Here is a 13,362-nt window from a genome sequence, read left to right on the forward strand (position 1 = left end):
ATATATGTATGTATGTATGTATGTATGTATGTAGGTATTTTGTGTACTAATTATTTGTTAAGAAAATGTGCAAATATATATATATATATATAATGGCACTAACTTGGGGTCAATTTGCGACTCAAGTAAAATGTGAGGGTTAAGGCCTTAATTTATAAATTGAAACATTTATTTAAGTGTATTATTTAATTGAATTAGGATTTGGGAATTCAATTTAGTTAAAGTTTCTTCGTTTCTAATTAAACGGCGAATTGTAATGAGAATCAGGAACCCAAGGTTTTGAACGGTAAATCTATAATTAGGGCATTAATTAATTATTATTAGAGCTTTGGAAATAATCCCTAAGTTCCTGGGTTCGATTAAGGTTTGCGAATTTTTTATTGGCGCACACTTTTTGACGCTAGAGTTAAAATTTAAATCAAGTAAGGAGTTGAGGGTCTTCATGGAAATAATTCAAAAGTAAGGGTCTTCAAAAGAAATTACAAAAGGTCAGGGGCCTCACAAGGGGGTAAAAGGTAGGAATAAATAGGAATACTCGAAATTATTTTTTGTTGTTGGGCAATATCATGTGGTGCTCTAACTTGGTATTGATTAGTTAAAACAATAAGTTTTAATATTTTTTTTTGTTAGGTTTTGAAGAATAAATTAACAAATGTCAAATGATAAATGATATAGACTTATATTCCAAGACCATCAGCTAATCACTCCCTATAATTTATTCTTTACAAGTTGATTAGCTAAAACTGACACAAGGACAAATCAAAGAGTGATTATTTTATAACCTTAAAGAATTATTCCATATCATTTATCAGTTGACACTATCAAGTTATTTCTCAAAAACTCAGTTGGTTCTAATTTTTGGACTTAAATTTTCAAGCATTGAGTTCTTTTATTTTTCGTATTATTTGTTCTTGGTTAATTTTTTTAATATTGTAAGAGAAGTTTTTTACTTTTTAGATGCACCTCTGCTAAATGTACTTAAAAAATAAAATATTTGTAAAAAAATATTTAAAAATAAATACAAAAAATACAAAAATATACTGATTTTTTGTATTTTTTTATTTTTGGTATTGGGCGAATTTTTTAAAGATTTTTTTTCTTAAATATTATACTTTTTAAGTATATTTATATCAACTGTATTTACAAACCTAAAAAATTCATTTAAAATATTAAAACAATTTAGTGAAAATAAAAAAAAAATACATGAAAAAAAAATAATTTTCAAAAAATAAGATACAATCAAACAAGGTATGGTTTCACTACTTTAGCCAATAAATATCATGTTGAAGCAACCATATAAAATTGTCCCATTGACTAAAAAAAAAAAAAAAAATCTCAAATCAAGGGGTACATGTAATGCCCCAAAATAAATAGACACTCAATATCATTATATTATCAATAAAAATTGTGGAAGCTTACCATTAACATGCATTTATTTATCTTTCCATTTTACAATAGGGATTTCGAGACATGATTAACATGAAATAAGATATGTTTCATACAAGTGAATGCCTTGAAGGTTACAAATTTCCAAGGTCTTGTTCGATTACAACAAATGAATCACAACTCAATACAAAAAAACTCGTGGCTTAAATTACAACAAAATAAACAAAGAAAACAATAAATACAAGCCTTAAGCTCCAAGATACTCCCAAGATATCGCCTTGGTGGAGACACACCCAGTCCACCTGAAAATGGTTTCCCTCATAAGGTGAGCATAAAGCCTCGTAGAAATAAACTTAATAACATGTATGATGCTTAACAATGTCATAAGGTGTATGCATATGAGATGCCATGGTAAAACATGGATTTTTTTTCTTTGAAACAATGCGATGCTTAATTTCCAAAACATTTTCCCCAGTATGTTTTTTCAAAATGATAAAATTAGTAAATAAAACGAATAAATCTCCAGGGCTAGTGATCATAATAAAAAGCTATACATTTATCTATGCCATTTCTCTGGGATTATCCAGATGTAATCGGCACCTACCGTGCGAGTTTCTGATCTTACATCAAGGACACATAGGCCAAATTAATTCCCACACCCCCTTACAGTTGCATCATTTTATTTGCCCTTTCCAATAACACAATACGTGTGTTTCAAAACAATAATACGTTTTCCAAACATAAAATCTCCAATTTACAAATCCATGATATGCTCAATGCGATGTATGATTTGTAAACATTTCCAGTCCCTAATTTACATGCAATTTCTACAGCAATCAACACAATCCTCCACTGGTTGCCAAAACAATTATCTCTAATGCCATTATTAAAAGATAACAATAACAACAACAATATCCAAAATGTTATCAAAACCGGAATCCCAATGATTTATACAAAGTCTCCACGATTCCCAAAAACACATGCACACTCCTTACGAGTCTTGTGAATCTCAACTGAAAATAAACAATTTTCCCAAAACATCCAATTAATTCTTTTTAACAATTACCCCCTTTTTTTCGAAAAGAGTAATCCAAACTCAGTGATTTCCAACGCCCAAAAACGTTTAACAACCAAACTTCTTTTCTCAAAAACCCCACAACAAACCCAATTCCATACCACTTTCCAAAACATCGACCATCCTAGTTTTGTCAAACTTTGGGGATTTCTTTTCAAAATACAATTTTCTACGAAATCTCATTACAGAATGACTACTAGCTTATCAATTTTAAACCACAGCTAAAAACAAAGCTCTTTTCCCCAAATTAATGCATTTATAACCAAAAGCTAACTTTTCACAAACCCTTAACTATCAAAAATATCAAATAATGAAGCTAAGACGCATGCACATCGATAAGGAAATCCTTACCTCAATTCCAGAAGATGAGAAAAGCCTAAAAGCCCCAAAATCAACAACGACGAAAACAAGATCTGACCATATTAAAATAAAGCCCTCTACCTCTTCTACACTAAAGTCTAAGGCACTAAGAGTGAGAGATGATTAAAAAGAGATGAAATCAAGATTTGAAGCTCAAAGAACCCAAAAATGGCGAAACAATAGAGAGAGAGAGAGAGAGAGAGAGAGAAGAGATGAGGCTGAAAACATATGTTTTCAGACACAGCACACGCTTATATAGAAAATAGGTTGCAGGCGCGAACATCAGGTCGCAGGTGTAATTCCCCCATTCGCGGCCGCGGTTAGCCCTACCGCGTGTGACACCCCAAAATCTACACTAAGGGTTATAGTCAAGGGAAAGTCACTAATGAGTCCTATGGTCAATGACCAAGTAAGATCCCAGATCGTTGGAGGTGTCAAATTAGCCTCCCTTCTAAGTCCAGCTTTCTTAGGTAGCACGCTACCCTTTTGACATATTTTAAAAGGCATTGATGCAAGGTCTCATAAGCAATGTCAGGAACTATATTGGTTTTTAAAATGAGAGTCATATAATAATAAGAGAATAGATACAAAATATCCTTAGTTACAAAAATTAGTTCCATCAATATTACATCCAAAAATAAAATTTCAGATGGACTTTACAAAACAACAAAAAAACATTTTAGCTTCTCTAGAACAACCAAAAGTATTTGAAAGTTTCTGGTTCGTCGTTTTCTGCTGCAAGATCCTCTTCGGTACCTAGCATGATATGCCATGAGCTTTGAATGCCCAGTAAACGCACACACACCCCGTCCATTTTTCCCAATCTAAAACACAATAATAATGACAACAATAGGGGAAAGGAACATGATATTCAAGTAAATAACAAAGGTTACAAGGTTAGTTATTAGTAATCTAGAAATTCCCCAAAGAGATTTCATTTTCCCAATCACAAGAATTGGCGGATTACTCAGTATGCCCCATCTTTTGTTACTTTATAGACTTTACCCCAGATGCCTACTGTAGCCCGACCTTTTCGCGCCCACTTTCGGAAATCGAAATAAGCCCTACAGTTCAGACTCCCGCGGTTCTGAGTCTGATTCGACAAGTGCAATGTGAAATAGATAATCACCAAAGAGTCCAAATCCGACAAATCTTTTGGAAAATTGATTTTGAATCAAATTGCCAAAAATGGACTGCTTTGCTAGATACAGAGTCGCCATCTAAATATTTATTTTGGGAAAATTTAGGAAACCCATGACTCGTGTCAAAGGCCATGTGTCCGTCATCACCAAGATTGTCCTGGCTTGGGAAGTTAAGTACGAGAGGGGAAGGTCATGAATACATTCAAGTACCCCCACTCGCCCGATCAAAGATCGGCCCCTACCAATCATAATATGAATCTTATCAACATTATACGCCCTTGTTCTGGCTTATTAAGCTAGCATTTACTATGTGATGTGCACATACACAAGTATAGACTAACTTGCAAGAATTAGAACATTTCGAATCATGTTCGTTTTGAAAATTGTTTCGAATATATATCACTTGAAAAAGTGATCGCATATGAACATTTACTCAAATTTTTCAAATTCAAACAAATAGCCTTCATCTACAAGCATTCAAGCAGTTTTAGCAATTAAGCAATTTAGCCTCATGGCAAGCGTGCTAGACATGACAACAATCATACTCATGCGATATGCTAAAGCAAGTAAAGGCTCACCTACTACTCCAAGCCAAATAAAACATGAGTTAGAAAAAAAGTGCATGATTCCTAACTATGCAATATGACTAATGCAACACATGCGATATGCAACTAATAGGCTCGGCTACTAAACATGGCATATGAAGCAATTAAATAGCATGCGGTCTAAGCACGTACTCAAAGAAGTATTTAAACTAACAATGCGGTTAGAATGATGAATCGAGCCTCGGTGCATACAATACAAATGGATGCAAACATGAATGCTAATTGAAACGTGATGTCCCTAAACTAACCATCATAAGTAGTTAAATAAAAGGGAGAAAGACGTGGGGTTAGAAGACATACACATTATTACAACATTGTGCCCTCGCACAGGAGGGTTCGAATGAACTAAGCTAATTAAAGCTAAGCTAATTATTACAAAAACAAATGAAAAAATAGCTAAACTACTTAACTAATTATTACAAACCGAAGTAATTAATTAACTATTCTAGCTAATTAAATTACAACACTAAATCGAATAACTAGTTAACTAACTAATTAATTACAACATTTTACAAAATTAAGTAGCTACAACTAAGTAATTACAACAAATATTTACACTAAATATTTAAACTAAACAAGCTCAGTATACAAGGAATGCTCATGCACATGCTCGGTTTCCACTCGAAAAGTCACTGTTTTGCTTCTGAAGAGCCTCTGTTGCACAATAGAACACACGCACTATTGCCCACTTCCAGAATAATTCTGCTCTGCTTTAGGAACACATTGCAAAATTTTGCATCAGTGGCTAGCCGGCCAGTGATGAGGACTGCCGGCCACCAGTGATAGCTGGTCGGCCATGGAAAGTGGCCTGCCGGCCACTGCTGCCCAGTTCATCTTGCTGCAATAGAGAGAAAATAGAGTACATATAAGGTATTTTCAAGGGTTTGTTTGCACAACTCACCCATCCTTTTCATGAGCAAATCAAAGGAGTAGTGAACTTGGTTCACAAGCCATCAATAGATGCAATTTTATTGCATGATGACTTGTGAATCAAAGTGTGCAATTTCAATAAATGCAACAAAATAAGACTCTAAAACCACCTCCCTATCATGGATGATCAGGGGAAGTGGTGACCTTGGAGCCTTGAATCATTTCATCACTAATAAGTATGAAATGGTTCAAGTTTCCATGTGTTCAATTAATGTCCAATTGAACACAACCGAATTATTATCTTGCTCATTTTAATTCCAAGTTTTTGTTACTCAATTTTAGTTACCTTTCCATCTTTTAATCCAATTAAGTCCAAGGGTGAAATTAAGTCCTCTAATGGAAAGAGGGCCCAAACCAAAAGTTGTTGTAGGCATGTGAGAGACATCATATCGTTGGTAATGAACCCCCTAAGGAATTAAACTATTAAGCATGACACCTCAATTTCATGCTTTAAGCAAACAAGTTGTTTGAACCACTTTCAAAGCAAAATAAAAGCCAAGAAAGGAGGGAGGTTGCAGAGATGATTAAGTGCTGAAAATGAGTGAGAGAAGCATAAATGAATGCTATCAACTCAAACAAGGTGGTGTCTAAGGCCTAGAACACCAAACTCATGAGGACTATTACACTACAAGCATGCAAAATAAAGCTCAAATGGAACCAACAGCCCAAAATAGTGCTAAAGTAATCTAAAATAAGTCTTAAAATATGCTGGAATTAAGACCAAAAAAGGCTACAGAAATATGCTAAAACATGGCACAAACTAGGCTAGTAAATAAGACATAAGGAGGGGAAGATAACCCCTCCAAATTTGAACTTCAAAACATGATTTTGACCAAGGAAAAAGCTCTGAAAATCAGTGTTTAAAAGCTTGAAAAAAGATAGTAAAAGGATAGGAAACACAAAGACAAAGGCCTTCAAAACAAGGTACAAAGAAAGGCTATCAACCCTTCAACCCTTAATTGCCTTAAACCCATGATTCAGCCCAAAAAAAAAAAAAAAAAAAAAACACAGAGTTTTGACAGCCCAAAACAATGGAAAAATAGTAGATAAAGCAAGCAAATAGGTAAAGCCTTATACCTCTTGAAGAGAAGAAGCAATTCCAAGCAACAAGACCTAGTAAACACACTCTCTAGAGCTCAAACCGAGCTCAAACCAAGCTCAAAAGTATCTCAGCTCAAAGATGAGAAGATTTGGTTAAGGGTGTATAGGCAAAGGTTAAGGAATTGTAGGCAAAAGTGTAGAGAATTGCTAGAGAGAGAGGAAAAAATTTTAGTTCAAAATTTTCTTACCTTGAAAGCAAGAAGAGAGGTCCTCTATATATAGAAAACATGAAATTTCCTTAAGGAGATCCAGCCCTACATGTAGGGATAGATGCATGCATCTGTGCAAACAGTTGGCACAACTGGCATAAAATATTTGTAAAATACACTGGTGGCTGGTCGGTTATCACTGGTGGCCGTAAAGCCACATTAGTAGCCGACAGCCCAAAAGGGGTGGCCGGCAGGCCACCAGAGGCTACAGGCTGGAAAAGCTAGGCTTGGTCCAAAATTGGGATAACAAAAGTACAGGGTTTGAGAGGCACAAAGTTATGGTGTTCCGCTGAGGACTTCGAGCATTTGGCGAGCAAATAAACTCATCATCAAGTGTGCATGCAATGGCATCAAAGTTGTAAAGGTCGTCAAAAATAGGGTGTCTACACCAACCAACGGTTACATATCGCATAGCACTAACCGAGGACCTCAAAATAGATGGTAAAATAAGGGTCTTGCCCATTCCCTCCTCACACCAAAACTACCTATGGTCTGAATACAACCGCTCCGTTCAAGGGTTCTGAAACAACCACTTGCGCAAGACTTTAGCTTTAAAAAGGGAACACGTCCTGCTAACCAATTCAGTTTGAACATAACTTTATCTCATAACAATACTCATGTGATCGAAACCCCATTAGTCAGGTCATTAAGTTTTTCGTTTAGATTAATGTTTTAAGTTAGTTAGCACAAGCAAATTACAAAAGAATAAATTTGCATAAGTATGAGCATCATCGAAGGACCAAAATAAAATGTATATGACCATAATACATGCAATATCATACCAAGACATGATCATATACTAATAAGCATATTCATGAAGACAAGAGCATAAAACACCAATGCAAAATTAAATTTCTAGATTCAGTACTATTTAAAGATTAAAGTTAAAAGGACCATTTCAGATTTTTCCTGAGCCTGGCCTTCCTATGGTTCATAGAGAATTTCATCTATTTTTTAGAATATCTTTCGGAAATGGAATACCTTCTCTAGATTTTTGGTTATTTAAGAAACACTATAGTGTTGTCCAGATTCGTCGACCATTACGAAAATCGGATTTTCTTTCAAACCGCTTACTCTTTTTGAATGAAACCAATTTTCCATGAAAGTTGACTCTTTAAGGAATTTTTTGACATGAAACTGAGGTCCATGAGATTTTTCTACATTTTTCTAGAATTTTTGAAGCTGTAAAACTGGTTTTTCATGCATAATACTCAAAATAAGAAGATTGGTGAGAAAAGAGGCCAACTAAGGGAAATTTTTCACTTCTTTTGTGATGAAAACATACTAAATAATGTATCAATAACTCATATTTTTAGAAAGATGGTGTGCCTTTGGAAATAATGTGAGATATGGGAAGAAAAAGGGAGTTTTGTATGTATTAAGATGAAATATGAATGGAAGAAGGATCAAAGCCCAATTCATTAACTTTGAACACATGAACACTATTACAAAACATCTGAAAATATGATTTTAAATCTCTAATAACATGTATTTGAAAAGGGAAATAGAAGGAGAGATGGTGGTGTTGATTACTTGAGATTTGGTTGGTTAGCTAGCAAGACCTTCTCTTTCTCTCATTTCCTCCACCAAGCTCACTCTCTTGCCATCTCTTCCTCTCAGCCGAATAGGGTGTTTGTGTGTGTGTTCTTGTGTGAAAAATGCTAAGAGAGGGGTTTTATTTGTACTAAAATTGGTGCAAAAGGTCCAAAGTGCCCATTAGTTGGAACTAGATTGGATATTTTGAATCTACTTTGATCTTAATGGAATAGTGGATTATTAGAGGCCTTAATTATGCAATTAATCATGATCTAGTTGGACTTTGATTAGGATGGAACTTGAGGTGGAAACAAAGTTCTTTGTTTTGGGGGTACTAGCAAACTTTTCCATGAATTCATGGATTATGTTTGAAAAAGTTATATATATTTATTTTCCCTAGGGTAGCCGGCCATGTGGGGGTGGATTTGAGGGGATTATTTTATTTTTTTTCTTGTGTACAATTGATGGAAATTTCAAAATATAGTGTATCAAATAGGTTTAAAGGTACAAGTATGTATATATATATATATTATAGTACTAGTTGGGGGTCAATTAGTAATTTAATAAAAATCTGAGGGCTTTGGGTTTAATTTATGAATTGGAACATTTATTTAAGTGTAGAATTAAACTAAATTAGGGTTAGAGAATCTAATTCGATTTAGATTTCTTGTTTCGAATAAAAAGACTATCAATCAATGAACGTGATGAAAACCGAAAAAACCTAGGGTTTTAAGTGGTAATTCCATATTTAGGGAGTCAATTAATCAGTGTTAGGATATTAGAAATGATTCCTAAGTTACCAAAATCGATTAGGGTTTGCGAGTTTTCGTTTCTAGGGCTAAAGTTGAAATCATTTAGGAAATCAAGGGTCTTTATTACAATATTTCAAAAATAAGGGACTTTTAAGAAAATAAAATTTTCAAGGGCCTCACATTGCGAGCGTGACTGCACAGGCCGAGGCCTGCACCGCAGCCCCCTCGCAGGCCATGCACCTTCCTTCCATCCATCCGACCTGAGGACGCATTCTACTAGCGGCCTGGTCGTGGCCCATCGCAAGCACGGCCATCCAGCACCACCAATCGCGAGTGCAACCAATAAGGTCGCCGGCGTAACCTGCTTGACCCAACAACACTAGGCTGTTGCCCAGTAGCTAGCCTGAAACACTTCCAAGGTCCACACCAACCATACAAAACCAAAAACACCAGAAACAACGTGTCCTAACCAAAAACTAAAACGAATAGGGTTTTTCTAACTTGGAACACTACAATCTCCCCCACTTAAAAAATTTCATCCTCAAAATTGGACAACACCGAAACAATCAACAACACATCCACAACCTCAACAGCAACCACAATAGCTACAACACCACAAACCACCCAACCACAATCACCTTTTCCTCAATAATACCACGACAAAATAAAATGAAACTCGAGCTACAACCATGCAATGAAACTCATCAAAATCACTATGACGCTAACTTGTAATAAGGTATAGATAAAATTTCAAGTAAGGAAATTCAAACACACATTGCACCCGGTTATTCTGAACTCAAAATTCTCCAAACACACACTACTCAGACAGTCCCCATACAACTAACTTCCCATAATTACCTTAACCCAATTATGCACTCTTATGTGTGACCTACCATAAGACGCTTATTCACATTAACTCAACTACGCCACTCAAAAACATTGGAAAACACACACACGTAACAAGAGAATAAAATTTCACTCCGCACCCACTGTGAATTCAGGTCACGTCTTTTATTGGTTAAACAAAATTTGTTACAATAGGTTCACCGTAAAACCCTGAAATAGAAAACAATGAAGAACCATATTTTGTTTTTAAAGAAAATAAATAAAATAAGAAAACCCTTAATAAGATTTTGTTTTGTTTGTTTTGTTTGCCACAAAGAACGACACCACTGTTATGCCTTGACCCAAACCATACCATCTACAAGACAACTCACAAGACCAACCTCAGGCAACCCACCTACACATATCAAAACCCCTTTTTTACTTTCGATGTAATTACCAAAAATTAAACTTTCATTTTGAGATCACTAAATTTCCAATAACAAAAATTTTTTATTTTCCACCTCCAATTTGATAACTCTCCCAACCGTCACCTAACCAATGATATAACCATTACAAAAGAAAGAGTATCACCACCCTGGAACTAAATATTAGGAGGAAAAATCAGCTACAACGATAAGAAATCAAACGGCACAAGAAACCAAATTACACTACTAGACCTAGAAAACCTAACCCCGCACCGTTACTATCCCATTCCCAACTACATGCCATCAAACCTTCATCTACAAAACGAGCTACTATGACCACCCCCTATCCTAGAAAATAACAACAAACCCAAAACCCCTATAACATCTTGAACGACCATCACAAGACATATAAAAAGACCAAGAAACAACCGAAGACGACTGTAGACACCCCATTTTGACTGCCTGCAAGACTTAGGCACTTAGTTCGATACACTCAATGATGAAAGTTGAATTGTGTGCTTTGAATTCACAACGATTCGGATTCAGTCAGGCTCTCGAAATAACCTCAAATCGTTAGCATTTACCTTGTTTGAATCTCTGAGTCTCATTTTTTGACCTTTTGCCATCCTGAGCGGGGAGGGCATGCATGCCTAGTCGCGCCTCAGTGAAGTCCGGCCGTGGCTATGAATGGCCGGCCGGGCCTTGGTGGCGAGAAACATTGTACTGGGCGGGAGCCCGCCAGCTGTCCATTTTTGAAGATATTTATCACCTTTTGAGCTTAAATTCTATAAAAACGAGGTCCAGCCTCTCTTTTGCGGGTTAGAAAAAATTCTAGAAAGCTTATATACACCTTGAGAGCTCTTCCTTCCTCTTTTTTCCATGGCAAGCAACCTTTGAGTTAACCTACCTCGTTTGTGTCATCTCCATACACCATACACAACCTTGTCTCACCATCTTAGAGCCATGGTTGATCTTTGAGAAGCCTAATTCAAGCGTGAGGGTGTGTTGATTCTTTGTTTGGATCACAAGCAAGAGCTAACTTCTTTGAGAGGTATAAGCTTGTTCTTCCCTCTTGCTTTCAACTCTTTCATTTGCTGTCTAGCTCTTATCATTTTGTGTTGTTTTGATCCTATTTTAAGGGTTTAAGTTTGGGTTTGGAGAGCTATCAAAAGAGTAGAGAGAGTTTGCTCTTTCTGCATCTTTACCTATAGCTCAAACCCTTACTTTTCCACTCTTTTCCTTTGTTCTCTACGCTGATTTTCAGAGTTAAAAAAAGGGCTAAAATCATGTTTTTGGAGTTTCAAAAATGAAGGGGTTAGCCACCTCTCATTGTTCTTGTTTCCTAGCCTTGTTTCCTCTTTTGTTGATTAGCTTCTTTTAGGCTCCTTTTGTGGGCTTTAAACCTTTTTTTTTTTTAAGTGAGCTTTAAGCCTTTGTTTTTCATTTATTAAGAGTTGTTTTAGGGTTGTCCTAGCCTTTTAAATTGGTTCAAGCTTTGGTTAGTTCCATTGTTGTCTCATGAATTAGCATACATAACTTGTTGCATGTTCCAAACTTTCTTTTACTTACTTTTCATGTTAAGAGTCTCACTCTAACAAATCATCTAACTATTTATCTCTTTCATTCTTGAGAATGATTTCAACCGATTGAGGTTGCTCAAAACATGTAAGAGAGACTTCTACTTAATGGCTTAATCTTTTCGGAGATTCATTGTCAACGGTATAGTCTTTCTCTCATGTTTCAGAAGAAACTCTCGCTTGACGTTACTTCTTGTTTAGCGGACTTTAACGTGACCATGGACAAATGGACTAAGAATGGAAATGACTAAAAGAATTAATTTAAAAGCAACCAACAAACTTAAAAAAAATGAATCATCTTGTTTAGGCTTGGCCGGACGTTATGCCAAGTTAATTGAGTCAAGAACTATCATTTGCTAATTCATGGTTTTGATGATTCTTGAAGCGTCTCTACCACCCTTTTTGAGTTCATTCCATGACAAGAGTGAGGGGTGGTCATATCCATTACATTTCATTGATCTTTGTCCAAAGTTGTATCCGAAATCATTAAGCAATCAATTTGCTCATTGATGGCTTTGGAAGCAATTCTAACCTTCTCTCGAGGCTTTCCCATGATAGAGAAGGAAGAAAGAGACAAACAGAGCTTGAACAACTCTGTTTGCACTGTTTTCAATTCAGAACACAAAACTAAGTTTTGCACAAAACTGAGGTACGACCGGCTTTCTCCATGCCCGACCGGGCTTCATTGCCCTCAAAGTTTGGTCAGCAGTGTATTTTTGCAGAAAATAGAGGGAAATGGCTGAGGTGACATAAGGCAAGCTTGGGATAGACAAAGTTGTTCTTGAGCACCGTGCATGTGCATGCATGCAATTTTGCGCATCCTCGCTTATATTATGATTATTGTAATTAATTAATTTAATATTATTTATTGTAATTAATCTTATCATTAACGTGTTGTAATTATTATTGTCCCTTTTATAATTGCTTGTAGTTACTTAGCTTAGAGAGTTAGTTTATTTATTTCGGTTATCCTTGTTGTAATAATCTTGGTTATCCGTTGTAATAGCATAGATAGCCTAATTAGCTAGTTAATAAGCTTAGCCTTTTCCATTCATTTGGCTTTGTAATAATTAGTCTAATTCGGACTTTCAGACTCTGATTCAGACCCTCCTACGTGAGGGCACAAATGTTGTAATAATGTGTATGTCTTCTAACCTCATGTCTTTCTCTCTTTTATTTACCTGCTTATGTTAGTTAGATTAGAGCATCACGTTTTGTTCGCATCCCTCATGCCTTGCATCCATTTATATTGCATGCACCGAGGCTCGGTTTATTATTCAAACTGGCATTGCCATTTAAATAATTCTTTGAATACGTGCTTAGACCGCATGTTAGAAAATTGATTCACATGTCATAAATTAGTAGCCGAGCCTATTAGTTGCATATTGCATGTATTACATTAGTCATAGTGCATTGATTAGGGATATGCATATTTTCTA

Source organism: Camellia sinensis, chromosome 1 (assembly GCF_055761805.1).
Source record: "Camellia sinensis isolate YWXY chromosome 1, ASM5576180v1, whole genome shotgun sequence".
Taxonomy (NCBI): domain Eukaryota; kingdom Viridiplantae; phylum Streptophyta; class Magnoliopsida; order Ericales; family Theaceae; genus Camellia; species Camellia sinensis.